Raw genomic sequence first — 17,551 nt, forward strand, 5'->3', positions numbered from 1 at the left:
ATGCAGATTGCACATTTTCTGTTAGTACAATAAACATAATTTCAAGGCAGAAACATTACTGTGTCCAACAGTTACTAGATATATGAAACTGAAATAGCTGTTGCAAAAAAAAACAATTTTTATAAAACATTAAGCTTAAGATTAATAGGGGTGCCCAAACTTTTTCATATAACTGTAGATAGATAGATAGATAGATAGATAGGCATTAGATAGATAATAGATAGATGATAGATAGAAAGATAATAGATATATATTAGATAGATGATAGATCGATAAACAGAGATAGATAGATATCCGATAGATAGATAGATACTAGACAGATATTAGATAGATAGATAGATATAAGATAGATGATAGATATTAGATAGATAGATAGGCATTAAATAGATAATAGATAGATGATAGATAGAAAGATAATTGATAGATATTAGATAGATAGATCGATAAACAGAGATAGATAGATATTAGAAAGATAGATACTACATAGATATTAGACAGATGATAGATAGATCGATAAACAGAGATAGATAGATATTAGATAGATCAATAAACAGAGATAGATAGATATTAGATAGATACTAGATAAATATTAGATAGATAGATAGAGATTAGATAGCTAGATAGGCATTAGATAGATAATAGATAGAAAGATAATAGATAGATATTAGATAGATATATAGATTATAGATAGATTGATAAACAGAGATAGATAGATATTAGATAGATTCCAGATAGATAGATGATAGATAGATAGATTGATAAGATAAACAGAGATAGAAAGATAGATAGATCATAGATGATAGATAATAGATAGATATTAGATGCATAGATAGACAGATAGATGATAGATAAACAGAGAAAGATAGATAGATATTAGATAGATAATTTATAGATAGATGATAGATCGATAAACAGAGATAGATAGATCATAGATAGATCATAGATAATAGATACATAGATAGACAGATAGATGATAGATCGATAGATAAACAGAGATAGATAGATATTAGATAGATAGATAGATAGATAGATAATAGATAAATCTTAGATAGATAGGTATTGGATCGATCATAGATAGATGATAGATAGATATTAGATACATACATAGATAGATAGACAGATAGATGATAGATCGATAGAGAAACAGAGAAAGACAGATAGATATTAGATAGATAGCTAGATAGATAAATATTAGATAGATCGATAGATATTAGATAGATATTAGATAGATGATAGATAAACAGAGAAAGATAGATAGATATTAGATAGGTAGATGATAGATAGATAGATATTAGATAGATATAGATAGATCATAGATATTAGATAGATAGATAGATAATATTAGATAGATAGATAGATAGATATTGGATAGATAGATGATAGATAAACAGAGAAAGATAGATAGATATTAGATACAGTGGGGCAAAAAAGTATTTAGTCAGTCAGCAATAGTGCAAGTTCCACCACTTAAAAAGATGAGAGGCGTCTGTAATTTACATCATAGGTAGACCTCAACTATGGGAGACAAACTGAGAAAAAAAAATCCAGAAAATCACATTGTCTGTTTTTTTATCATTTTATTTGCATATTATGGTGGAAAATAAGTATTTGGTCAGAAACAAACAATGAAGATTTCTGGCTCTCACAGACCTGTAACTTCTTCTTTAAGAGTCTCCTCTTTCCTCCACTCAATACCTGTAGTAATGGCACCTGTTTAAACTTGTTATCAGTATAAAAAGACACCTGTGCACACCCTCAAACAGTCTGACTCCAAACTCCACTATGGTGAAGACCAAAGAGCTGTCAAAGGACACAAGAAACAAAATTGTAGCCCTGCACCAGGCTGGGAAGACTGAATCTGCAATAGCCAACCAGCTTGGAGTGAAGAAATCAACAGTGGGAGCAATAATTAGAAAATGGAAAACATACAAAACCACTGATAATCTCCCTCGATCTGGGGCTCCACGCAAAATCCCACCCCGTGGGGTCAGAATGATCACAAGAACGGTGAGCAAAAATCCCAGAACCACGCGGGGGGACCTAGTGAATGAACTGCAGAGAGCTGGGACCAATGTAACAAGGCCTACCATAAGTAACACACTACGCCACCATGGTCTCAGATCCTGCAGTGCCAGACGTGTCCCACTGCTTAAGCCAGTACATGTCCGGGCCCGTCTGAAGTTTGCTAGAGAGCATTTGGATGATCCAGAGGAGTTTTGGGAGAATGTCCTATGGTCTGATGAAACCAAACTGGAACTGTTTGGTAGAAACACAACTTGTCGTGTTTGGAGGAAAAAGAATACTGAGTTGCATCCATCAAACACCATACCTATTGTAAAGCATGGTGGTGGAAACATCATGCTTTGGGGCTGTTTCTCTGTAAAGGGGCCAGGACGACTGATCCGGGTACATGAAAGAATGAATGGGGCCATGTATCGTGAGATTTTGAGTGCAAACGTCCTTCCATCAGCAAGGGCATTGAAGATGAAACGTGGCTGGGTCTTTCAACATGACAATGATCCAAAGCACACCGCCGGGGCAACGAAGGAGTGGCTTCGTAAGAAGCATTTCAAGGTCCTGGAGTGGCCTAGCCAGTCTCCAGATCTCAACCCTATAGAAAACCTTTGGAGGGAGTTGAAAGTCCGTGTTGCCAAGCGAAAAGCCAAAAACATCACTGCTCTAGAGGAGATCTGCATGGAGGAATGGGCCAACATACCAACAACAGTGTGTGGCAACCTTGTGAAGACTTACAGAAAACGTTTGACCTCTGTCATTGCCAACAAAGGATATATTACAAAGTATTGAGATGAAATTTTGTTTCTGACCAAATACTTATTTTCCACCATAATATGCAAATAAAATGTTAAAAAAACAGACAATGTGATTTTCTGGATTTTTTTTTCTCAGTTTGTCTCCCATAGTTGAGGTCTACCTATGATGTAAATTACAGACGCCTCTCATCTTTTTAAGTGGTGGAACTTGCACTATTGCTGACTGACTAAATACTTTTTTGCCCCACTGTAGATAGATAGATGATAGCTAGATATTAGATAGATAATAGATAGATGATAGATATTAGATAGATAGATAGATAGATGATAGATAGAAAGATAATAGATAGATATTAGATAGATAGCTAGATGATAGATCGATAAACAGAGATAGATAGATAGATAGATATTAGATACATCGATAGATAGACAGATGATAGACAGATCGATAGATAGATAAACAGAGAAAGATAGATAGATATTAGGTAGATAGATAATAGATAAATCTTAGATAATAGATATTAGATAGATAGATAATAGATACCGTATTATCCGGCGTATAAGACGACTTTTTAACCCCTGAAAATCTTGTTAAAAGTCGGGGGTCGTCTTATATGCCGGGTGTCGTCTTGTACGCCGGGTATAGACAGCAATGTGTATATGGTGGGTGGGGGGAGTGGTCCCGATGACGAAGAGGGGGCGTCTCACAGGAAAGTGTGAGTGGAGTATCCTCATTACCTCATTGTAGCTGCAGTGTGGGGTCTCTGTGCTGGGGAGCGGCGGCGGCTGCTCCTCTTTGTGCCGCGTGGGTGCTGTGCTGTGGGGCGGCGGCTCCTCTTCGTGCAGCGTCAGGGCTCTGTGCTGTGGGGCGGCGTATCTTCGTGCAGAGTCGGGGCTCCTCCGGCATTTCCCAATTCCTCAAAGCCCGGAGGCCCCGGCAGCTCCATTGCTGCGATGCGGTGGCCTCCGGGAAAATGGCCACTGGGGGCGGCGCATGCTCAGATTCAGATCTCGTCCTGAGATCTCGGGAGACGAGATCTGAATCTGAGCATGCGCCGCCCCCAGCGGCCATTTTCCCGGAGGCCACCGCATCGCAGCAATGGAGCTGCCAGGGACTCAGGGCTTTGAGGAAATGCCGGAGGAGCCCCGACTCTGCACGAAGATACGTGCATATCCCAACAAGACACTCTTGTTGGGATATGCACGTACCATGGCCTGAACTCCCATGGCAGGTCCAAGGCTCAAATGGTTGCTGAACTGGTGCAATTTGAAGCAGACCAAGCCAGGCCACAGAGCCCAGAGGCCTCAGAAGCCAGCATGAGCAGAGGTGGTGCTGCCGCAGAGGTTCTACCACTGAATGTCGGCCCTACTTGCAACCAGGGGAGCGCAGACCTCCGCCTGCAGCTGGCTCTGCAACAATGCTTCACAGATGACACAGAGAGATGTCTGCAGCTGGTCCTGCAATTCGAAGAGGCCGAGAGAGCCGAGTGAGAGGCCCAGGCTCAATGAGCCGAGCGACAAGCCCAGCGAGAACATGAACTGGAGATGCTCCAGCAGGGGGGGATGCCCTCCATCGCCCGGAGCCGTGAGCCCAACAGCGCTCAGATACTGAAGCCCCGGCCCGATCACTTTCCTGTGATGGAAAAGGACGGGGACTTGGACACTTTTCTGCGGGCCTTTGAGAAAACCTGCACACAGCCCCAGCTGCCTACAGAAGAATGGGTACGATACCTGACCTCAGGGCTGAGAGGCAAAGCTCTGGAGGCGTTTGCTGCCCTCCCTCAAGAACAAGATGGTGACTATGAGGCCATCAAGCAGGCCCTGATAACAAAGTACCAGCTTACACCTGAGGTTTACCGTAGAAAGTTCCGGAACCCCCAACGTGGCCCACATGACAGTTACAGTGATGTGGCACATGGACTGGGGACCCACTTTGACCAGTGGACCCAAGGACTGTCAGTGACCACCTCTGCACAGCTGTGAGACCTGATGATCAAAGACCAGTTCTTACATCTTTGCCCAGCTGAGGTGCGACAGTTCGTGATGGACAGAGAACCCAAAGGCGTGACGAAAACAGCGCAGATTGACGATGCCTATGAGGCCAACCGTAGATCGGAAGTGCGGAAGCCAGTCACCAACAGCTGGAGAGGGGGTAAGCCTGCAACCAACGCCAGTACCCCTGCCAGCCAACACACCAGAGGTCCTGTCCCCGTGGCCAACAGCACCAGACCTACCACCGAACCTCGCTAGTGTTTCTTCTGCAAGCGGACTGGTCATATTAGTCCCCACTGTCCAGACAAGCAGAAGAACCCCCCAGCCAAGGCCCCAGGGCTTAACGCAGCAGTTCCTTTGGTGGGTGGGTGGGGTGGCTGGGAGGGTGTGTGACAACGTACAGCACGTCACTGTGGGAGGCCATGTTGCTACAGGTCTCAAGGACACCGGGGCTGAACGAACCCTCATCCGACCCGAACTGGCGGCCCCTGAAGAGATCATTCCAGGGAAAACCCTGATGAGGATGATGATGATGGGAAATCGCATGTGTTACCTGACCATGCCTTATCTTGTAATGATGCATCTGATAACCATTTTTTCCCTAAGATTGATGGTGAAAATGTTGTACCCGTGCCAACTGAACCTGATAATGATTTTTCTGTGAAAGTTGATGTGTCCATAGGTACAGGAATGCTCAGCCCCTTCGCTCCGCGGAGTGAGACGGCTGAGGAACCCCTAGCAGGGGCAAGTGTCGGTGCTACAGGAAATGGGGAGATGCATGGAAACCGTGAGAAAGGTGATGCCATGAAATTGACCAGGGCCACAGAGGAAGGTAACTGGCCCATAAGTAGCACTGCCCTTGAAGTGTTGGGGGTGGATGGGGAGGTAGAGCCCATAGCAGCGCCGGCTGATGGGTCTGTGGAAATCCCCGGGGAGACAGCCTATGTAGCTGCTGTCACCTGCAGTCAGAGTGCCCGGAACGCAGATAACTGTCTGCCTCCCGGACCCTCCTCAATCATCGTTGTGACTGAACCAGAGATGGACCCAGAGCAGGTCCCAGAGGGGTCCCGTGGGGAAGGGACCCTGACATCGCTTCTGGCTTCTCCTAGCCAGGAGTTTCAGGCACGGTACCCAGAGGCAGAAGCTCTGTCGTCAACTAGGGCAGATAAGGTGGCGGATGTCCTGTTAGCTATTTTTTCACGTGTAGGATTTCCCAGGGAGATGCTTACCGATCAAGGGACCCAATTCATGTCTCACCTAGTGGAGGCTGTCTGTAAGAGAATGCAGGTGAAGCACCTGGTATTGAGTGCGTATCACCCACAGACCAATGGCTTGTGTGAACGCTTCAATGGTACCCTCAAACAGATGCTACGCATGCTGGTTGAGACTCAAGGGCGCGACTGGGAGCGGTACCTCCCACACCTGCTGTTCGCTTACCGAGAGGTTCCGCAGGCCTCGACGGGGTTCTCCCCCTTCGAGCTCCTGTACGGCAGGTGAGTCCGGGGACCCCTTGGGTTGGTAAGAGAATCCTGGGAAGAGGAGCCGAACCCTTCTGAAGTGTCCATAGTGGAGTATGTCATGCACTTCCGTGACAAGATGCAGACCTTGATCCAGTTGGTGCATGACAACATGACGCAGGCTCAGGCTGACCAGAAGCACTGGTACGACCAGAACGCCCGGGAGCGGACCTACTACGTGGGTCAAAAGGTGTTGGTGCTGGTCCCCGTGCCAAAGGATAAGCTTCAGGCAGCCTGGGAGGGCCCATACGTCGTCCACCAACAGCTCAACCCGGTCACCTACATGGTCACACTTGACCACGCTCGGGGTAGGCGAAAGGCCTTTCACGTCAATATGATGAAGGCTCATCACAAACGTGAACCTTTCATCCTACCGGTCTGCAGCTTGCCTGAAGACGGGGAGGAAGACACCCTCCTGGACATGCTGGCCCAAGCCAAGGCCGGTGGGTCCATCGAGGACGTGGAGGTAAGTGCCTCACTAACCGAACCCCAGCAGTCGCAGTTGTGGACCAAGCTGGAACCCTTCCGGTCCGTGTTCTCCAACCGACCTGGAAGGACTGAGGGAATCATGCCCCACTACGGTAAACACCCTATCGATTTTCCGACCTGGTGCAGCAGGTTATGCGCCAGGAGATCGATGAGATTTTTACAGCTGGGGGAGATTCGACGGTCAAAGAGTGCGTGGGCCTCACCTGTAATTCTCTTGCCCAAGAAGGATCGGACTACCCGGTTCTGCGTGGACTACAGGGGGCTCAACACCATCACAGCCTCTGATGCGCACCCAATGCCATGCATCAAGGAGCTCTTTGAAAGGTTAGCTGGCGCAAACTACCTGACCATAATGGATTTGAGTCGAGGATACTGCCCCGAGGCGCAGGAGAAGTCCGCCTTTATCACACCCTTCAGACTGTACGAGTCCACAGTCATGCCCTTCGGCATGAAGAATGCCCCTGCCACTTTCCAGCGGATAGTCAACCTCCTGCTTCAGGGACTGGAGAAGTACGCGATGGCGTACTTGGATGACATTCCCATCTTCAGTTCCACCTGCAGCATCTCAAGGAGGTGCTCAGGCGAATTCACCGAGCCGGACTGACTATCCAGCCCGGAAAGTGCCAGATGGGCATGAGTGAGGTCCACTATCTGGGGCACCGGATAGGCGGGGGCACCATGAAGCCAGAGCACGGCAATGTTGATGGGTTGGCCGACCAGGGTGAACCTGCTGAGGTGCGCATGGAGGCGCACCGAGAGGTCCTGCCTCCGTAGCGCAGTCCAAAAGGGGGAGGTGTCACAATAATACAAAAACCATAGCTGAGGGATTTTTGCACATCTGACCATGGTCCTGAAAGCACATGGCAGCTGTGATCCCTCCTTCCCTCTCTCCCCCCCCCTTGAATACAACAAACCAGCCCTATGGCAGATACTGGGTAACTCGAAGCTGGTGTGTGAGCAGGGTGTGGCTTTAAACTGCAGGTGACCAATCCTGCAAAGCCACCTGTTGTCCCTCCCTTCTCAGTCAGGAATTTCTTTTGTCTCCAGAGTCTAAGAACGTAAATATCTCTGACCTCAGTACATATCATTAACCAGCCCTTGAGTGATGTCACGAGGCTGCAGTTTATAAGACTCTACACTTAACCCAGCCTTCAGTTTTGCCTGAGGAGCTGTACTATGCACTGGGACATCTGGGCTCTGCCTGCCAGCATGGTTTTGCCTGAAATGACCTGAGAACATGTGAGTTTTACCTTTTCTCATTTAATCCCGTTATTTTATAATTGCTTGTACATATTTTCAATTGTCTCTTATTGTAACATCCTTGTAATTTTTTTTTTATAAACACTGCCTTAATCTTTACGGAGTAAAATATTTAAATTACTAGTTTTCGTTCTTCCTGCTCTAAAACGTACCCTAAGTCTTCTGAAGGGAATTACGCTACTGTTTTGGGTTAGCTTCGGTGGCAGCATACCTTGTTCTGGGTATTTGGGAGTTGTTGTAGCGACTGCGGCGTTGATAACTATTGTTCCTGCCTGAGTGGGAGTAGTTATATCGCCTCGCTGCAGGGTGCCCAATAGCCAGTACATAGCAGGCAGCCTTTCTGGTGACTAATTACCCTAGGTGCAGTACCTAATCTGACCTGAGGGTAAGGGGGGTGCCAGAGAGATGCAAGTTTTCAAGCGGAACTGTAAAGCGGGATATACATAAATCCCTGCAGTTAGTGTTATATTGAGGAGCAGTGGGATAACTAAAATAAGCCCCTGCGGTAAACTAAGAGGTCAATAACCTTGTGTGAGTTTTCATCACAGTGTAGCAGTGGATAGATAACTAAGATAAGCCCCCCTGCACATGTGATAGCCGTCTGTTGGCCTAAGGTCACCCCGATCCGTGACGTAGGGGTGACAGTCACGGTGTGAATCGTGACAATGATAGATAGATATTAGTTAGATAACAGATAGATGATAGATTGATAGATAGATTGTAGATAGATAGAAAGATAATAGATAGATATTAGATAGATAGATGATAGATCGATAGATAAACAGAGATAGATAGACAGATAGATAGATAAATAGATAAATCTTAGATAGATAGCTAGATAGATATTAGATGATAGATAATAGATAGATAGATAGATAGATAGATAGATAGCTATTAGCTGGATAGATAATAGATGATAGATAATAGATAGATAGATAGATGATAGATAAATAGAGATAGATAGCTATTAGATAGATAATAGATAGATATTAGATAGATTGATATTAGATAGATATTAGATAGATATTAGATAGATATATAGATGATAGATAAATAGATCGATAAACAGAGATAGATATTAGATAGACTAAATGGTGGCCCGATTCTAACGCATCGGGTATTCTAGAATATGTATAGTAGTATATACTGTAGCACAGCCCACGTAGTATATAGCACAGCCCACGTAGTATATAAGACAGCCCACGTAGTATATAACACAGCCGACGTAGTATAAAACACAGCCCACATAGTATATAACACAGCCCACTACTATATAACACAGCCACGTAGTATATAACACAGCCCACATAGTATATAACACAGCCACGTAGTATATAGTACAGCCACGTAGTATATTGCCAGCCACGCAGTATATTGCACAGCCACGTACTATATAGCACAGCCCACGTAGTATATAGCAGAGACGTAGTATATAACGCATGCCACGCAGTATATAACACAGCCCACACAGTATATAACACAGCCTACGTAGTATATAGCAATGTGGGCACCATATCCCTGTTAAAAAAAGACTTAAAATAAAAAATAGTTATATACTCACCTTCCGGCGGCCCCCAGCTCCAGGCCAGGCGTTTAGCGATGCTCCTCGTGACGCTCCGGTCCCAAGAATGCATTGCGGCAATAGCACGTGATGATGCAGCAGTCTCGCGAGACTGCTACGTCATCTACAGTCATTGCCGAAATGCATTCTTGGGACCGAAATGTCGCGAGGATTGGGAAAGGCGCCGGAAGGTAAGAATATAATGATTTTTTCTTTTTTTTTTGATTATTTTTAACATTAAAAAGATTTTACTATTGATGCTGCATAGGCATTAATAGTAAAACGTTGGTCACACAGGGTTAATAGCAGCGTTAACGGACTTTGTTACACCGCGCTATGCCGCGGTGTTTAGCAGTCCATTGAACGGACTGCTAAAACCCTATGTGGCCACCAGGGCCGGAATGGCCATCGGGCACTTCTGGCAAATATCAGAGGGGCCGGTGCCAGGAGTGGGCCGCTTCCACTATCAGCGGTGCCAGGGCCAACTCCTCCCGCCAGCGCCGACTCACCCCCCACCCCCGATCGCTCCCTCTCCCATCATTCCCCGATCTGCCTCGCGATGACACTGCAGGTGCGCGATGACGCCATATCATAGCGCACCTGCTGCGTGGCCGGGCAGACTGCAGCCGCTGAGACTAGAGCCAGGAGCAGCACGGGGCACGAGGAGAGGTGAGGAGAGTGGTTTTTTTTAAATATATCAGTGAGTGATAACTGGATTGTTGGGCAATTGGGGGGGCTGTATTACATTCTATGGGGGCTGTGCTGCATTACATTCTATGGGGGCTATGCTGTATTACATTCTATGGGGGGCTTTATTACATTCTATGGAGGCTGGCTGCATTACATTCTATGGGGGCTGGCTGCATTACATTCTATGGGGCTGGCTGCATTACATTCTATGGGGGATGGCTGCATTACATTCTATGGGGCTGGCTGCATTACATTATATGGGGGCTGGCTGCATTACATTGCTGTATTACATTCTATGGGGGCTGGCTGCATTACATTCTATGGGGGCTGGCTGCATTACAATCTATGGAGCTGGCTGCATTACATTCTATGGGTCTGACTGCATTACATTCTATGGGGCTGGATGCATTACATTCTCTGTGGGCTGGCTGCATTGCATTGCTGTATTACATTCTATTGGGGGGCTTTATTACATTCTATGGGGGCTGGCTGCATTACATTCTATGGGGGCTGGCTGCATTACATTCTATGGGGAGGCTGTATTACATTCTATGGGGGCTGTGCTGTATTACATTCTATGGGGAAGGGCCAGGAGTAGCACGGGGCACAAGGAGAGGTGAGGAGAGTATTTTTTTTTAAATATATTAGTGAGTGATAACTGGATTGTGGGGCAATTGGGGGGCTGTATTACATTCTATGGGGGCTGTGCTGCATTACATTATCTGGGGGCTGTGCTGTATTACATTCTATGGGGGGCTTTATTACATTCTATGGGGGCTGGCTGCATTACATTCTATGGGGGCTGGCTGCATTACATTCTATGGGGCTGGCTGCATTACATTCTATGGGGGATGGCTGCATTACATTCTATGAGGCTGGCTGCATTACATTATATGGGGGCTGGCTGCATTACATTGCTGTATTACATTCTATGGGGGCTGGCTGCATTACATTCTATGGGGGCTGGCTGCATTACATTCTATGGAGCTGGCTGCATTACATTCTATGGGTCTGACTGCGGAGCTGGCTGCATTACATTCTATGGGTCTGACTGCATTACATTCTATGGGGCTGGCTGCATTACATTCTCTGTGGGCTGGCTGCATTGCATTGCTGTATTACATTCTATTGGGGGGCTTTATTACATTCTATGGGGGTTGGCTGCATTACATTCTATGGGGGCTGGTTGCATTACATTCTATGGGGAGGCTGTATTACATTCTATGGGGACTGGCTGCATTACATTATATGGGGCTGGCTGCATTACATTCTATGGGGGCTGGCTGCATTACATTCTATGGGGGCTGGCTGCATTACATTCTATGGGGGCTGGCTGAATTACATTGCTGTATTACATTCTATGGGGGGGCTTTATTACATTCTATGGTGGCTGGCTGCATTACATTCTATGGGGGCTGGCTGTATTATATTCTATGGGGCTGACTGCATTACATTCTATGGGGCTGGCTGCATTACATTCTCTGGGGACTGGCTGCATTACATTGCTGTATTACATTCTATTGGGGGCTTTATTACATTCTATGGGGTCTGGCTGCATTACATTCTATGGGGGCTGGCTGCATTACATTCTATGGGGGGGCTGTATTACATTCTATGGGGGCTGTGCTGTATTACATTCTATGGGGAAGGGCTGTATTGCATTCTAAGGGGGCTGTGCTGTATTACATTCTATTGAGGGGGCTTTATTACATTCTATGGGGGCTGGCTGCATTACATTCTATGGGGGCTGTGCTGTGTTACATTATATGGGGGCTGGCCTGTATTACATTCTATGGGGGCTGTGCTGTATTACATTCTATGGGGGGGGCTGTATTACATTCTATGGGGGGCTGTATTACATTCTATGGGCGCTACATTATATTCCATGGGGGGTTGTATTATATTCTGTGGGGAGGTGGGCTGTATTGCATTCTATGGGGTGCTGTATTATACTCTATGGGGGGGGCTGTATTACATTATATGGGGGGCTGTATTACATTCTCTGGGGGCTACATTATATTCTATGGGGGGCTGTATTATATTCTATGAGGTGTGATTGCATCATACTCTGTGAGGGGGCTACATTATATTCTATGGGGAGCTGCATTATACTATATGAGAAGGGCTGCATTGTATTCTATGGAGGGGCTACATTATATTCTATGGGGGCAGCATTATGCTCTATGAGGGGGCTCCAATATATATGCAGGGGCTACATTATACTATATGAGGGGGCTGCATTATATTGTCTGGGGGTTACATTATACTCAGGGGGCTAGAATATATTCTGTGGGGTGGCTGCATTATACTCTGGAGTGGCATCATTATACTATATGTTGGCTGCATTATACTGTATCGAGGACTATGGGAAATACATTATACTATACGAAGAACTATGGAGTGCATTATACTATGGGAAGTGAATTGTACTACATGGATGACAATGGCGGTGCATTATACTATATGGAGCACTATTAGGAGTATATTATACTATTTGGAGGACTGTGGCAGTACATTACACTATATGGAGGACTAAAGAGTGTATTATACTATATGGAAGACTGAGCAGTGTATTTTAATATATGGAGGAACAGGAGGAGCGTATTATACTATATGGAGGACTGAGGAGTGTATTATACTATATGGAGGACTGAGGAGTGTATTACACTATATGGAGGACTGAGGAGTGTATTATACTATATGGAAAACTGAGGAGTGTATTATACTATATGGAGGACTGAGGAGTGTATTATACTACATGGAGGACTATGGGGAGTGTATTCTACTATATGGAGGACTATGGGGTGTATTATACTAAACAAGCAAAATGCTGCCTATTCATCGAGGGATTGGATTGTATATGTGGGAACAGAAATCCTTGTTCTCAGCAGCACATGATACTGTGTGGGGACAGATTGATCTAATTGTGATTGTTCTGTTCCCTTCATTCTTTCTCAGTTGATGTAAAGAGGCCGGAAAACAAGCGAACGACTTCACTATTGTCGATCACACTCGTTTAGCGGCCTGAGATCAGCACATGTAAATAGAGCAGAAATGCTTCGCAGGGAGACCAGGCAAGGATGATGACAGTTGTAGTTAGCACCCGGCACCTAGGAATAGCGCTAACTCTACTGCTTTTCCCAGCCGCCAGAGCATTTAATTTTGGTATGTGTAATGATTTTTAGGGTTGATGTCAGCTGTGTAATGTCAGCTGCTATCAATCCCTGGTGTAAGTAATGGAGAGATGTCCATCAGACACCCCCAGTACTAGCCCAGACCTGGCGAGACCCAGCGACTCTGAAGACTGGTGACGGTAGTAACAATACCGCTCTTCAGTCGCCGAGCTCAGCGCAAGACCCGGAATATCACCGCTCTTCAGAGTCACCGGGTCTCGTGCTGCGCAGTGGAACCAAAAGTGGCTGAAGGCAAAGTTTATGGAGCATCAGGATGATGGTCGTTTCATCCCTTCATTATCTACGAGATCCAGTTATGTAGGTAAAGTAGCAGCTTTTCTTGGTACTGCAACTAAAAGCAATAAATAGGACAGAGCTGTAATGCTGGATACAGCTGTAATTATATGTTATATAGTCGTGTTACACTCCCCTCACTTCTTGTAACCTACAAGTGTACAAAGATATTATACTGTCACCATGTGACAAGTGGGCCTGTGTAACTTCAAATTCCAGGGCTGAATTTTAGTGGCCGCTGACTGGAGGGGAGTAGGGAGGGGCCAATTTGCGGCCGTACTGTGCCTGTCGGCCGTGAACAATCAGCGACCCGGGATTTCTGCGACAGACGGAAGTACCCCTCAGACAATTATATATATAGATAGACATTAGATAGGTAATAGATAAATATAAGATAGATAGATATGAGATAGATAGATATGAGATAGATAGATAGATAGATAATAGATAGATAATAGATATATATTAGATAGATAGATAGATAGATAGATAGATAGATAGATAGATAGATAGATAGATAGATAGATAAACAGAGATAGATAGATAGATAGATAGATAGATAGATAGATAGATAGATAGATAAATCTTACATTGATAGATACATAGATAGGTATTAACTAGATCATAGATAGGTAATAGATATTATATACATAGATGTTAGATAGATAGATAGATAGATATTAGATAGATAATAGATAGATATTAGATAAATAGATAGATAGATAATAGATAGATGATAGATAATAGATGACAGATATTAGATAGATAATAGATAGATGATAAATAGATAAGATAGATAGTAGATAGATAGATAGATAGATAGATTATAGATATATATTAGATAGATAGATATTAGATAGATAGATATTAGATAGATAATAGATAGATAGATAATAGATAGATATTAGATAGATAATAGATAGATAACAGAGAGATAGATAGATAGATAGATAAATCTTAGATAGATACATAGATAGGTATTAAATAGATCATAGATAGGTAATAGATAGATATTATATACATAGATATTAGATAAATAGATAGATGATAAATCGATAGATAAACAGAGATAGATAGATAGATAGATAGATAGATAGATAGATAGACAGACAGATAGATAGATAGATAGATAGATAGATAGATAGATAGATAGATAGATAATAGATAGATGACAGATATTAGATAGATAAGAGATAAATGATAAATAGATATTAGATAGATGATATATATTAGATAGATAGATAGATAGATAGATAGATAGATATTAGATAGAAATAGATAGATAGAGATAATAGATAGATGGATAGATAATAGATAGATATTAGATAGATAATAGAGAGATGATAGATAGATAGATAGATAGATATGGGATAGACAGATCGATCGATAGATAGATAGATATTAGATAGATAATAGATAGATAGATAATACAGAGATGATAGATAGATAGATAGATAGATTGTAGATAGATAGATATTAGATAGATATATAGATGATAGATAAATAGATCGATAAACAGAGATAGAAAGATAGAAAGATAGATAGATAGATAGATAGATAGATATTAGATAAATAGATAGATAGATATTAGATAGACGATAGATAGATAATAGACATTAGATAGATAATAGATAGATAATAGATAGACATTAGATAGATAGATAGATAGATAGATAGATAGAAGATAGATAGATGATAGATAGATAAACAGAGATAGATAGATAGATAAATCTTAGATAGATACATAGATAGGTATTAAATAGATTATAGATAATATATAGATATTACATACATAGATAGATAGATATTAGATAGATAGATAGATATTAGATAGATGATAGATAGATAGAGATAGATAGATATTAGATAGATACATAGATCATAGATAGATAATAGATAGATGATAAATAGATAATAGATAGAGATAATAGATAACAGAGTGATAATAGATAGATAGATAGATATTAGATAGATAGATAGATAGATATTAGATAGATAGATAGATAGATAGATAATAGAGATAAGAGAAATAGATAGATAAATAGATGATAGATAGATATTAGATAATAGATAGATAATAGATATTAGATAGGTGATAGATAGATATTAGATAGAAAAATAGATATTAGATAGATATAGATTATAGATAGATAGATAATAGAGAGATAACAGATAGATAGATAGATAGATAGATAGATAGATAGATAGATAGATAGATAGATAGATAGATAATATACGAACATAATACAATACACGCTGGATTAGTGGATCTTCCCTGTAGCTTCCCACTCGCATAGAAGCGTCGCGTCTCCATGGAAACCCAAACACTGTAATTCATAGGCAACTGCTCTGTCGTCATCATTCAGCACAGCCGCACGTGCTCCCGTCGCACTTGCAGTGACGTACCCTATGAGGACGCCATCTTGGTTGAGGCAGAGGTAACGAGGATGACTGCGTCTAGATCGGAGTTGATTTTTTGTCATCCTCATTGTAGCCGCTCCGATGTGGACGGCTGACTAGTGAAGTGACTAGATGGGAGTTGATTTCTTGAGGATCTCACCATAGCCACTCCGATGTACACGCTTCAGTGTTGAGCTGACTGGATCAGAGGTGATTTTTTGTGATCCTCATTTTACCGCCTCCGCTCCAGACGGTTCAGTGCTGAGGTGAATACACCGGAGTTGCTGGAGCGAGGACCTCGGCTACTCCCCTCCGCTGTGTGTGCACTGTGCACAGCTCCGCACTGAGGCGTCTACATCGGAGTTGTTCCCTTCAGCTCCTCCAGACTCCATTCTAGTAGCCTCTTCTGGCTTTTAGTGCTTTTTTATGGAATTTCTTAAGGTTTTAATGGCGCAGACATCACTAGTCAGACAGGAAGGTTCATTACACTATATATTTTATGTATTTGTAGAAAATTCTATTTTTTCCACGATTTTTAAATCTTACATAGTTGTCGCTTTTTTAATATAAAGTAGAGCGCAACTGACAGTCATAATAGAGCGCAACCGACAGTCATAATAGAGCGCAACCGACAGTCATCATAATAGAGCGCAACCGACAGTCATAATAGAGCGCAACCGACAGTCATCATAATAGAGCGCAACCGACAGTCATAATAGAGCGCAACCGACAGTCATCATAATAGAGCGCAACCGACAGTCATAATAGAGCGCAACCGACAGTCATCATAATAGAGCGCAACCGACAGTCATAATAGAGCGCAACCGACAGTCATCATAATAGAGCGCAACCGACAGTCATAATAGAGCGCAACCGACAGTCATCATAATAGAGCGCAACCGACAGTCATAATAGAGCGCAACTGACAGTCATCATAATAGAGCGCAACCGACAGTCATAATAGAGCGCAACCGACAGTCATCATAATAGAGCGCAACCGACAGTCATAATAGAGCGCAACCGACAGTCATCATAATAGAGCGCAACCGACAGTCATAATAGAGCGCAACCGACAGTCATCATAATAGAGCGCAACCGACAGTCATAATAGAGCGCAACCGACAGTCATCATAATAGAGCGCAACCGACAGTCATAATAGAGCGCAACCGACAGTCATCATAATAGAGCGCAACCGACAGTCATAATAGAGCGCAACCGACAGTCATCATAATAGAGCGCAACCGACAGTCATAATAGAGCGCAACTGACAGTCATCATAATAGAGCGCAACCGACAGTCATAATAGAGCGCAACCGACAGTCATCATAATAGAGCGCAACCGACAGTCATAATAGAGCGCAACCGACAGTCATCATAATAGAGCGCAACCGACAGTCATAATA

At 43.4% G+C, this 17,551-nt stretch overlaps 1 protein-coding gene across 2 annotated transcripts in view; it reads right to left on the reverse strand.

Annotated features, from left to right (window-relative positions):
* SPATA6L (spermatogenesis associated 6 like) overlaps nucleotides 1–16,082 on the reverse strand; it is a 107,046-nt gene extending 90,964 nt beyond the window's left edge. For both annotated transcript variants that reach the window (XM_069745489.1, XM_069745488.1), the window contains exon 1: nucleotides 15,989–16,082. The gene's annotated coding sequence lies outside the window, so the exon portion shown is untranslated. The remainder of the gene's footprint in view (nucleotides 1–15,988) is intronic.
* Between the last annotated feature and the right edge of the window lie 1,469 nt (nucleotides 16,083–17,551).

This window comes from Ranitomeya imitator, chromosome 1 (assembly GCF_032444005.1).
Source record: "Ranitomeya imitator isolate aRanImi1 chromosome 1, aRanImi1.pri, whole genome shotgun sequence".
Lineage (NCBI taxonomy): Eukaryota > Metazoa > Chordata > Amphibia > Anura > Dendrobatidae > Ranitomeya > Ranitomeya imitator.